At 60.0% G+C, this 12,526-nt stretch overlaps 1 non-coding gene across 1 annotated transcript; it reads left to right on the top strand.

The window, feature by feature from the left end:
* Window positions 1–10,206: 10,206 nt before the first annotated feature.
* Window positions 10,207–10,360, top strand: LOC136684578 (5.8S ribosomal RNA). Its single transcript, XR_010799720.1, has one exon. It is a non-coding gene; the product is annotated as a 5.8S ribosomal RNA (ribosomal RNA).
* The last annotated feature ends 2,166 nt before the right edge of the window (window positions 10,361–12,526 follow it).

Raw genomic sequence — 12,526 nt, 5'->3', positions numbered from 1 at the left:
CTCACCTCTGGGCTAAGGGTGGTGGTATGCCCAGCCCCCCCTCTGGAGGTCTCGAATGACTTCCATGGACCCCGGTGAAGCGTATTTCATGCCCGATGAGGAGCACACCTCTGGGCTAAGGGTGGTGGTATGCTCAGCCCCCCCTCTGGAGGTCTAAACTGACTTCCATGGACCCCGGTGATGCGAATTTGATGCCCGAGGAGTGACTCACCTCTGGGCTAAGGGTGGTGGTATGCCCGGCCCCCCCTCTGGAGGTCTCGAATGACTTCCATGGACCCCGGTGAAGCGTATTTCATGCCCGATGAGGAGCACACCTCTGGGCTAAGGGTGGTGGTATGCTCAGCCCCCCCTCTGGAGGTCTAAACTGACTTCCATGGACCCCGGTGATGCGAATTTGATGCCCGAGGAGTGACTCACCTCTGGGCTAAGGGTGGTGGTATGCCCGGCCCCCCCTCTGGAGGTCTCGAATGACTTCCATGGACCCCGGTGAAGCGTATTTCATGCCCGATGAGGAGCACACCTCTGGGCTAAGGGTGGTGGTATGCTCAGCCCCCCCTCTGGAGGTCTAAACTGACTTCCATGGACCCCGGTGATGCGAATTTGATGCCCGAGGAGTGACTCACCTCTGGGCTAAGGGTGGTGGTATGCCCGGCCCCCCCTCTGGAGGTCTCGAATGACTTCCATGGACCCCGGTGAAGCGTATTTCATGCCCGATGAGGAGCACACCTCTGGGCTAAGGGTGGTGGTATGCTCAGCCCCCCCTCTGGAGGTCTAAACTGACTTCCATGGACCCCGGTGATGCGAATTTGATGCCCGAGGAGTGACTCACCTCTGGGCTAAGGGTGGTGGTATGCCCGGCCCCCCCTCTGGAGGTCTCGAATGACTTCCATGGACCCCGGTGAAGCGTATTTCATGCCCGATGAGGAGCACACCTCTGGGCTAAGGGTGGTGGTATGCTCAGCCCCCCCTCTGGAGGTCTAAACTGACTTCCATGGACCCCGGTGATGCGAATTTCATGCCCGAGGAGTGATGCCCTCTGGGCTAAGGGTGGTGGTAAGCCCGGCCCCCCCTCTCTGGAGGTCTAGATTGACTTCCATGGACCCCGGTTAAGCGTATTTCATGCCCGAGGAGTGACGCCCTCTGGGCTAAGGGTGGTGGTATGCCCGGCCCCCCCTCTGGAGGTCTCCAAAACCTAAGTCGAGACTTCCATGGACCCCGGTTATCCGAATTTCATGCCCGAGGAGTGACGCCCTCTGGGCTTAGGGTGGTGGTAAGCCCGGCCCCACTCTCTGGAGGTCTAAACTGACTTCCATGGACCCCGGTGATCCGAATTTCATGCCCGAGGAGTGACGCCCTCTCGGCTAGGGTGGTGGTAAGTGCAGCCCCCCCTCTCTGGAGGTCTAAAATGACTTCCATGGACCCCGGTGAAGCGAATTTCATGCCCGAGGAGTGACGCCCTCTCGGCTAGGGTGGTGGTAAGCCAGGCCCCCCCTCTCTGGAGGTCAAAACTGACTTCCATGGACCCCGGTATAGCGTATTTCATGCCCGAGGAGTGACGCCCTCTGGGCTAAGGGTGGTGGTATGCCCGGCCCCCCCTCTGGAGGTCTCCAAAACCTAAGTCGAGACTTCCATGGACCCCGGTTATCCGAATTTCATGCCCGAGGAGTGACGCCCTCTGGGCTTAGGGTGGTGGTAAGCCCGGCCCCACTCTCTGGAGGTCTAAACTGACTTCCATGGACCCCGGTTATCTGAATTTCATGCCCGAGGAGTGACGCCCTCTGGGCTTAGGGTGGTGGTAAGCCCGGCCCCACTCTCTGGAGGTCTAAACTGACTTCCATGGACCCCGGTTATCCGAATTTCATGCCCGAGGAGTGATGAACCTCTGGGCTAAGGGTGGTGGTAAGTGCAGCCCCCCCTCTGGAGGTTTCCAAAACCTAAGTCGAGACTTCCATGGACCCCGGTGATGCGAATTTCAAGCCCGAGGAGTGGTGCCCTCTGGGCTAAGGGTGGTGGTAAGCCCGGCCCCCCCCTCTCTGGAGGTCTAAAAGGACTTCCATGGACCCCGGTATAGCGTATTTCATGCCCGAGGAGTGACGCCCTCTGGGCTTAGGGTGGTGGTAAGTGCAGCCCCCCCTCTGGAGGTTTCCAAAACCTAAGTCGAGACTTCCATGGACCCCGGTGATGCGAATTTCAAGCCCGAGGAGTGGTGCCCTCCGGGCTAAGGGTGGTGGTAAGCCCGGCCCCCCCTCTCTGGAGGTCTAAACTGACTTCCATGGACCCCGGTGTAGCGTATTTCATGCCCGAGGAGTGACGCCCTCTGGGCTTAGGGTGGTGGTAAGCCAGGCCCCCCCCCTCTCTGGAGGTCAAAATTGACTTCCATGGACCCCGGTTATCCGAATTTTATGCCCGAGGAGTGACGCCCTCTGGGCTAAGGGTGGTGGTAAGTCCGGCTCCCACCCTCTGGATGCGTTCAAAACCTAAGTCGAGACTTCCATGGACCCCGGTGATGCGAAGTGACATGCCCGAAGAGTGGTGCCTTCTGGGCTAAGGTTGTGATAAGCCCGGTCTCTCCTCTGGAGGTCTGTGGTTTTAAAGTGAATATTTTCTAAGTCCCTCACCTGAGATTTTAAGAGAATCAGGACCCTCCTCAAGCCTCGTAGCGAGTCCGAGGGAGGTTCATCGTTGTCGGCTATGCGAAAGGGGTTCAGACGCCTCTAATCCTGTGGGCATATGGTTTCTCAGCCTGGTGCCGTCGGGATATTAGGGAGGCATTAAATCAGACGTAAGTTTGGGTAACAGCGATGCGAAACGCTATGCCCAAAGGAGTGGCTTCCCGATGGGCTTGAAATAATGGGAATGTCCGCTCTGCTTCCCTGGATGTGTTCAAAACCTAAGTCGAGACATCCGTAGACCCCGTTGATGCGAATTCCATGCCCGAGGAGTGACGCCCTCTGGGCTTAAGGGTGGTGGTAAGACCGGCCCCACTCTCTGGAGGTCTAAACTGACTTCCATGGACCCCGGTGATTCGAATTTCAAGCCCGAGGAGGTGCACACCTCCGGGCTAAGGGGATGGTTTGGGTGGCCTCCCCTCTGGATGTGTTCAAAACCTAAGTTGAGACATCCATAGACCCCGGTAATCCGAATTTCATGCCCGAGGAGTGACGCCCTCTGGGCTTAAGAGTGGTGGTAAGACCGGCCCCACTCTCTGGAGGTCTAAACTGACTTCCATGGACCCCGGTGATGCGAATTTCATGCCCGAGGAGTGGCGCCCTCTGGGCTAAGAGTGGTGGTAAGACCGGCCCCACTCTCTGGATGTCTAAAATGACTTCCATGGACCCCGGTGATTCGAATTTGAAGCCCGAGGAGGTGCACACCTCCGGGCTAAGGGGATGGTTTGGGTGGCCTCCCCTCTGGATGTGTTCAAAACCTAAGTTGAGACATCCATAGACCCCGGTAATCCGAATTTCATGCCCGAGGAGTGACGCCCTCTGGGCTTAAGGGTGGTGGTAAGACCGGCCCCACTCTCTGGATGTCTAAAATGACTTCCATGGACCCCGGTGATGCGAATACACAAGCCCGAGGAGTGGCACACCTCTGGGCTAAGGGGATGGTTTGGGTTGCCTCCCCTCTGGAGGTCTAAAAATGACTTCCATAGACCCCGGCGAAGCGAATTTAAAGCCCGAGGACTGGCACCCCTCTGGGCTAAGGGGATGGTTAGGGTGGCCTCCCCTCTGGATGTCTAAAATGACTTCCATGGACCCCGGTGATGCGAATACACAAGCCCGAGGATTGGCACACCTCTGGGCTAAGGGGATGGTTTGGGTTGCCTCCCCTCTGGAGGTCTAAAAATGACTTCCATAGACCCCGGCGAAGCGAATTTAAAGCCCGAGGACTGGCACCCCTCTGGGCTAAGGGGATGGTTAGGGTGGCCTCCCCTCTGGATGTCTAAAATGACTTCCATGGACCCCGGTGATGCGAATACACAAGCCCGAGGAGTGGCACACCTCTGGGCTAAGGGGATGGTTTGGGTTGCCTCCCCTCTGGAGGTCTAAAAAATGACTTCCATAGACCCCGGCGAAGCGAATTTAAAGCCCGAGGACTGGCACCCCTCTGGGCTAAGGGTGGTGGTTAATCCGGCCCCCCCTTCTGGATGTGTTCAAAACCTAAGTCGAGACATCCATGGACCCCCGGTGATGCGAAGTGACATGCCCGAGGAGTGACGCCCTCTGGGCTAAGGTTGTGATAAGCCCGGTCTCTCCTCTGGAGGTCTGTGGTTTTAAAGTGAAAATTTTCTAAGTCCCTCACCTGAGATTTTAAGAAAATCAGGACCCTCCTCAAGCCTCGTAGCGAGTCCGAGGGAGGTTCATCGTTGTCGGCTATGCGAACGAGGTTCCAACGCCTCAAATCCTGTGGGCATATGGTTTCTCAGCCTGGTGCCGTCGGGATATTAGGGAGGCATTAAATCAGACGTAAGTTTGGGTAACAGCGATGCGAAACGCTATGCCCAAAGGAGTGGCTTCCCGATGGGCTTGAAATAATGGGAATGTCCGCTCTGCTTCCCTGGATGTGTTCAAAACCTAAGTCGAGACATCCGTAGACCCCGTTGATGCGAATTCCATGCCCGAGGAGTGGCACACCTCTGGGCTAAGGGTTGGTGGTAAGTCAGGCCCCACCCTCTGGAGGTTTTCAAAACCTAAGTCGAGACCTCCGTAGACCCCGGTGATGCGAATACCGAAGCCCGAGGACTGGCACCCCTCTGGGCTAGGGTGGGGATAAGATATGCCCCCACCCTCTGGAGGTTTTCAAAACCTAAGTCGAGACCTCCGTAGACCCCGGTGATGCGAAATGACATGCCCGAGGACTGGCACCCCTCTGGGCTAGGGTGGGGATAAGATATGCCCCCACCCTCTGGAGGTTTTTAAAACCTAAGTCGAGACCTCCATAGAACCCCGGTGATGCGAAGTGACATGCCCGAGGACTGGCACCCCTCTGGGCTAGGGTGGTGGTTAATCCGGCCCCACCTCTGGAGGTTTTCAAAACCTAAGTCGAGACCTCCATAGACCCCGGTGATGCGAATACCGAAGCCCGAGGACTGGCACCCCTCTGGGCTAGGGTGGTGGTTAATCCGGCCCCCCCTCTGGAGGTTTTCAAAACCTAAGTCGAGACCTCCATAGACCCCGGTGATGCGAATACCGAAGCCCGAGGACTGGCACCCCTCTGGGCTAAGGGGATGGTTTGGGTGGCCTCCCCTTCAATCCCGATGATTCGTTCGATATATGCCCAGGGAGGTGAACACTTCTCTGGGCGTGAGGGGGTCGAGCGTATGAGGGTTGTACCCCGTTATGGTTCCTACTATAAACGAATCCGAGCGGCGGGTCCACAGGCCACCGACCACCTGCCCACTTGCGGGGTGGGTGCGACGGGCCGCCCGCCGGCAGTTGTCCCCGTTCCTAACCTAACTCTTGCCCGTGCGCGAGTCGAAAGGGGCATACAAACCCCCGAGGCGAAGACCGGCGTTCCGCTTGGTCTAATGTGGGATCTCCCAGATTTTCCCCTCCGCGGGGACTTGGGAGCGCACCACCGGGCCCCCGCGCTGGAAACGGCCGGAGGCAAAGAGCGCATTAGAGGTGTCACGGATCGGTCTTTTTAAACGGACCGCGGCTGGAAGTTCGCAGGGGAAGAGGCGCTCGGTTTACGGTTCCCGGGCCCCGACCCCCTTCGTCTTCTTAAATCGAGAAAACTAACCGTAGGCTCCGGGGGGGCGAATCGTAAAACCTTTGCCGACCTCCTCGCACTGCGAGGGGGCCAGGATTTGCGGCTTGTCCGCGTATCGGTCCTACCAAGGACCGCGGCTGGAAGTTCGCAGGGGAAGAGGCGCTCGGTTTACGGTTCCCGGGCCCCGACCCCCTTCGTCTTCTTAAATCGAGAAAACTAACCGTAGGCTCCGGGGGGCGAATCGTAAAACCTTTGCCGACCTCCTCGCACTGCGAGGGGGCCAGGATTTTGCGGCTTGTCCGCGTATCGGTCCTACCAAGGACCGCGGCTGGAAGTTCGGTGGTGAGCCCTCGACCTTACGAGATTGGGGGCAAAACCCTTCGTCTTCTGAACATCAGACGGCTCCGGGGGGGGCGTACCGTAAAACCTATGCCGACCTCCTCGCGCTTTGAGGGGGCCAGGAAATTCTCTTCCATTCTCTTCCCTTAAACGGACGTCCTTTACGCCCGTTCGAAATGCGGCATACCCGGAGCACCAGGGGCAGGCTTCTAATCCGAAATAATACCGGCTTTTAGAACGATCCTCCCCGCCACGTGCTCCAGCCTCCATGGCTCGTGGACCCCCCGTAACAGGGGGTCCGCTTGTCCCAGAATCGTTCCGAGGGAGACTTAGCCGATCCGTCGGTCTAATTTCCACCGCAGTTTGGGTCCGTTAAAAGGTCCGAGTCGGTGGTGCCTTAGGGTCGGGATCCTATTGAGGGAAGGAACCGGCCCCTAGCCTGCACCGTCCGGGCCTTGAATCGTACATTTTCCAAGTAGTCAAACCCCCGATTGCAGACCCACCTCCGGGGGGTCTCGTTCGAAAAGCCTTTCCGCGGTGCGCGTCTCTTCCTCCTTCGGGGGGGTCGAGTTCCACGCACCACCGACTCTCTCTCTTTCCCCAAGCCGGGTTTGAGTACCAGAGGGATCGGCCTGGTTGATCCTGCCAGTATCATATGCTTGTCTCAAAGATTAAGCCATGCAAGTCTAAGTACACACGGGCGTTGGTACAGTGAAACTGCGAATGGCTCATTAAATCAGTTATGGTTCCTTTGATCGCTCCACACGTTACTTGGTATAACTGTGGTAATTCCAGAGCTAATACATGCAAACGAAGCGTTGGAAGTGGGGGTGCCGTTTCGAGGTGGTCGGTGACTGGTTCACCTTCCCCCCTCGGCGCCCCCCACGGATACGTGCATTTATCAGAACCAAAAAACCCCCTCCCGACTCCGGTCGGGTCCGCTTTGGTGACTCTAGATAACCTTTGGCCGATCGCAGAGCCCTTCGGGGCGGCGACGTCTCATTCGAGTGTCTGCCCTATCAACTTTCGACGGTAGTCTACGGGACTACGTGTGGTGACCACGGGTAACGGGGAATCTGGGTTCGATTCCGGAGAGGGAGCCTGAGAAACGGCTACCACATCCAAGGAAGGCAGCAGGCGCGCAAATTACCCATTCCCGACACGGGGAGGTAGTGACGAAAAATATCGGTGCGAGGCCCCGTTTGAAGGTTTCGGGACCGAAATGAACTCAATCTACGTCCGTGGGTGAGGACCCATTGGAGGGCAAGTCTGGTGCCAGCAGCCGCGGTAATTCCAGCTCCAATAGCGTATGTTAACGTTGCTGCAGTTAAAAAGCTCGTAGTTGGATCCGGGGACGGGTCCCGGCTGCCGGGCCTCTGCCCGTCCGGACTTCGCGGTGGGAAGCTGCCCCTCTCCGGGGGGGTTGGGGACCCCCGCGGGTCTCTGGGTGGAGGTCGCGGGACCTTGTCCCTACTCATCCGGTGTCCTCTGCTCCCTTCCTCCGCGGAGAGGCCCTTAGCTGGGTCGTCCGCCGCGGTTGAATACGTGGGGGGCGGAAGGGTCCGGTGCGTTTACTTTGAACAAAACAGAGTGCTCAAAGCAGGCCGAAGCGTGCCTTGAATGGACTGAGCTAGGAATAATGGAATAAGGCCTTCCCATGGGGGGCGAGTCGGAGCTCTTCGGCGAGGCGGCCGGGTGGGGCCGGGGGCGCCCGGGTGTGACGCCCGGCGTTTCTGGCCGCCGCACGGTTCCCCGAGCCGGGGGGGTATCCGACCGCTCTCTTGGTCCTATTTCGTGGGTTTGACGGACCAAAGGTCATGATTAAGAGGGACGGCCGGGGGCATTCGTACCGCACCGAGAGAGGTGAAATTCGTAGACCGGTGCGGGACGGACAAAAGCGAAGGCATTTGCCAAGAATGTTTTCATTAATCAAGAACGAAAGTCGGAGGATCGAAGACGATCAGGTACCGTCGTAGTTCCGACCGTAAACTATGCCGACCCGCGATCCGGCGGCGTTGGGTTAACGACTATGACCCGCCGGGCAGCGTCCGGGAAACCACGAGTCTTTGGGCTCTGGGGGGAGTACGGTTGCAAAGCTGAAACTTAAAGGAATTGACGGAAGGGCACCACCAGGAGTGGAGCTTGCGGCTTAATTTGACTCAACGCGGGGAACCTAACCCGGCCCGGACACGGTAAGGATTGACAGATTGACGGCTCTTTCTCGATTCTGTGGGTGGTGGTGCATGGCCGTTGGTAGTTCGTGGAGCGATTCGTCTGGTCAATTCCGGTAACGAACGAGATCCCATCCTTTAAGTAGTTACACGGCCCCTCTCCTGGGTCGGACTCTATCCCCGAAGGTCCCCGTTCGCGGGGGGTCCCCATCGGGGTGGGGGTGTTGGGGGTTTCGGCGGGGGTCCGGTTCTACCCCGGATCGGTTCGGGGAGGTGATGCGGTTGACGGGGGTTCAGTTCTGCGTCGAGTGGGTGGCTCCGGCCTCTCCCCTTCGCGTTCGGTTCCCTCCCCGATGCCGTCCGCACCTCGTTCCGCTCTCCGGGTGTGGGTTGTCCGTCCTTCGCCTTCGCCTTCCCTCTCCCCTCCCCGGTGCCCTCCCGCTTACCGCGGGCCTGAAGGTTGGGGTTCGCCCGGTGGGAATCAGCGGTCGGTGGCTAAACTTCTTAGAGCGATTTGTGGCACAGAAGCCACTTGAGAAATGGAGCAATAACAGGTCTGTGATGCCCTTAGAAGTCCGGGGTCGCACGTGAGCTACAATGGCTGGTTCAACATGTAAGTTACCCTACGCCGAGAGGTGCGGGCAATCCTATGAACGCCATTCCCCGCTGGGGACAGGGGATTGCAACTATTCCCCTCGAACGAGGAATTCCAAGTAGGCGCGGGTCACCAGCCCGCGTCGATTAAGTCCCTGCCCTTTGTACACACCGCCCGTCGCTACTACCGATCGGATGCCTCGGTGAGGTCCTCGGACCGTCCCCGGGGCGGCCCTCGAACGGGGGTCGCCTCCGGGCGATGGGAAGTCGATCGAACCCGGACATCTAGAGGGAGTAAAAGTCGTAACAAGGTTTTCGTAGGGGAACCTGCGGAAGGATCAATAACGGTGACCTGGCCGCGGTCGGCGCCCGCCGTCCGTGCCGGTTGTCGAGTCGGACTCGAGAGGCCGAACCTCCCCCCCGGCGGGTACCTTCAAGGTATGGACCGCAGAAGCCTCGTACCTTTCGTCGTCGGCCGACGTGAGTCTCTCCCCCCTCCGGGTGGGTGGACGTAGCGAGCCGGCTTCGGAACTCGGGGTTATGCGAGGACCGCCTTAGGTGCATAGGTACCCCGGTCCGCCCCTCCCGTTCGCGGGGGGAAGAGTGGCGCCGGAGCCGCCCGCCGGGTAGTTAAACCCAAAAAACCATTGATCGTTGAAGGCTTGATTGTGCGTGCGCGAGTCAAAGGGGCTTACTCACCCCCAGGGCGTTGGCCGGTGCTCGCCGGCCTCGGTGGGATCTCCCTGAACCCATCCCCCCGGCACAGGGGGCGGTGGTGGACGGGAGCGTACCGCCGGGCGAAACTCTTTCCCCTCACGGGGTTAGAGCGGAGCTTAAGAGCGCATGCAAAATACCCCCGATGTTGGCTTCGCAGAGACGGACCGTATAATAGTCTAAGGCCGGTGCGCGAGTTGAAGGGGCCTCACGAACCCCGGATGCGTTTATAAACACCCGAAAGGAGACGGCCGGTGCCCGCCGGTCCTGACTAGGTGGGATCTACCCAGCGCCTTCCCCTAAGCGGGGACTTGGGAGCGTACCACCGGGCCTCGCTCATACCCTCCGGGGTGGAGAGCTTGGCTTTGAGCGCACGCCTGAATGCCTTAGACCGGGACCCGTAACGCAGCGAACCAAACCCCTGGGCCTCGCCGGGAACGGCGGGTGCCTAGACCCCGGTCTCCTAAACCACGTAAGTCTCGGGCACCTACTCGGGCGATCGTCCCCCGGGCCGTAACTCCTCGGTCCGGTGGTGACGCCCAGGTTCAATGACCTTTCCCCCCCTGCACGGGGGTGGAAGGCACCCGGCTTGAAATATATTGGCAAAAATTGTCTCTTGTTCGAATGGCTTCCTTCGCCCGGCCTGTAACGGGCCGGGCACAAACCCGAATACGACTCTTAGCGGTGGATCACTCGGCTCGTGCTTCGATGAAGAACGCAGCCATCTGCGTTAACTAATGTGAATTGCAGGACACAGATCATCGAAATTTCGAACGCATATTGCGGCCGCGGGGGTCCATCCCGCGGCCACGCCTGTCTGAGGGTCGCTTTACCCATCGATCGGTCTCCGCGCCCCCGCTGAGAGAGAGAGACCGCGGCTGGAAGCTCGCAGGGCCTGAAAACGGCCCTTCGTCTTCCCAAACGAAGACTCGGTTCCGAGCCAGTCCACGCGGCCCGTGTTGCGAGAGAGCTCCGTACAGGGAACGGAGGGAGAGCCGAGTAGGTCCGGGTCCACGTCCGTTACGGTCTCTCCCCGAGTCCCGAGCGGGGCTCCGCGCAGTCGGACGCGGGGGTGGCGAGTGCCGATTAAACCCAGCGAGCGGGCGAGTGAGCGGGCGGGCGAGCGGCCGGGGTGGGGGGGAAGGTGTCGCGGAGTTCGGTCTCGTGCCGGGCTCTCGCCCCTCGCCCCTAGCCTTCGGCCCTCCGCCTCCGCCCTCGCCCCCGCATAAGAAACCTCTGTGTGCGGCCTCAGATCAGACGAGACGACCCGCTGAACTTAAGCATATCAGTAAGCGGAGGAAAAGAAACTAACAAGGATTCCCTTAGTAGCGGCGAGCGAACAGGGAAGAGCCCAGCGCTGAATCCCACTTTCCCCTGACCGGGGTTGGCCGGGAAATGTAGCGTACGGAAGTCCGTAAGATCCGTCTCGGTGCGGACGCGGGACCAAGTCCTCGCGAACGTGGCTTCTTCCCATAGACGGTGAAAGCCCGGTAGCGAGTCCCGCGTTCCCGCCCGGGTAGGTCGGGCTTCTCGGAGTCGGGTTGCTTGGGAATGCAGCCCAAAGCGGGTGGTAAACTCCATCTAAGGCTAAATACCGGCACGAGACCGATAGCGAACCGAGTACCGTGAGGGAAAGTTGAAACAGGACTTTGAAGAGAGAGTTCAACAGAGCGTGAAACCGTTGAGAGGTAAACGTACGGGGACCGAGAAGACTGCCCCGGGGGATTCAGCCGGGCGGACGGCCCCGCGCTCGTCGGGTTCCGCGGTCGGGGGTGCGAGCGTATCCGGGCGAGAGGGGTGGGGTGCCGACTCCACCGCTCCCCGCTTCGGCTCTGCGCTTCGCCTCTGGACTTCGGGCCTGTCGGGCGTACGGAGGTCCGGCCCCGCCCGGTGTACTTTCCCCGCGTGGTGGTGAGTCGCGACCGGCTCCGGTTAGGCTTGGAAGGGCCCGAGGGTGAAGGTAGGTCCGTCCGGAGAAGGGAGTCCCCACGCGGCCCCCGGACACGGGCGTTCCGCTACAGCCCCTCGCTCCGACTTCGCCGATAACGCCGGGGCCGTGGAGCAATGTCCTTTCCGCGTTCTCCCCTCCTCCGGGATGGGGATGGGGGCCCCCCCCGATCGTTCGGTCGAAGCGGGCCGGCTGGGCTGTCCTCAGCCCCGGGCTAGGCCCGCTACGGCGATGCGGGGGGCGATCCAGGCCCACAGCACCCGAACGCCTAAGGTCAGCGGCTAAGTTCGGACCCCGAACGACCCGTCTTGAAACACGGACCAAGGAGTCTAACGCGTATGCGAGTCGAAGGGACCAGAACCCCCGGAGGCGCAACGAAGGTGAAGGCCGGCGCGCGTCGGCTGAGGTGGGATCCGTCCTAACCCTCCGAGGGGGCGGGCGGCGCACCACCGGCCTGCTCTTCCCACGTGCGGAGAGCGGAGCCAGAGCATACGCGGTGGTACCCGAAAGATGGTGAACTATGCCTGGGCAGGGCGAAGCCAGGGGAAACCCTGAGTGGAGGCCCGCAGCGGTCCTGACGTGCAAATCGGTCGTCCGACCTGGGTATAGGGGCGAAAGACTAATCGAACCATCTAGTAGCTGGTTCCCTCCGAAGTTTCCCTCAGGATAGCCGGCGCCGAAACTTCAAGTTTTATCCGGTAAAGAAATGACTGGAGGCCGCGGGGCCGAAACGGGCCTCGCCCTACTCTCAAACTTTAAATGGGTAAGAGGCCCGGCTCGCAGGCTTGGAGCCGGGCATGGAATTGACGGTGCCGAGTGGGCCACTTTTGGTAAGCAGAACTGGTGCTGCGGGATGAACCGAACGCGCGGGTTAAGGCGCCCGACGCAGACGCTCATCAGACCCCAAGAAAGGTGTCGGTTGATATAGACAGCGGGGCGGTGGCCATGGAAGTCGGCATCCGCTAAGGAGTGTGTAACAACTCACCTGCCGAATCAACTGGCCCTGAAAATGGATGGCGCTGGAGCGTCGGGCCCATACCCGGCC

The sequence above is a fragment of the Hoplias malabaricus genome, unplaced genomic scaffold (assembly GCF_029633855.1).
Source record: "Hoplias malabaricus isolate fHopMal1 unplaced genomic scaffold, fHopMal1.hap1 scaffold_29, whole genome shotgun sequence".
NCBI lineage: Eukaryota > Metazoa > Chordata > Actinopteri > Characiformes > Erythrinidae > Hoplias > Hoplias malabaricus.
The sequence above is the reverse complement of the archived record's forward strand: the minus strand, read 5'-3'. Positions and strand labels throughout refer to the sequence as shown.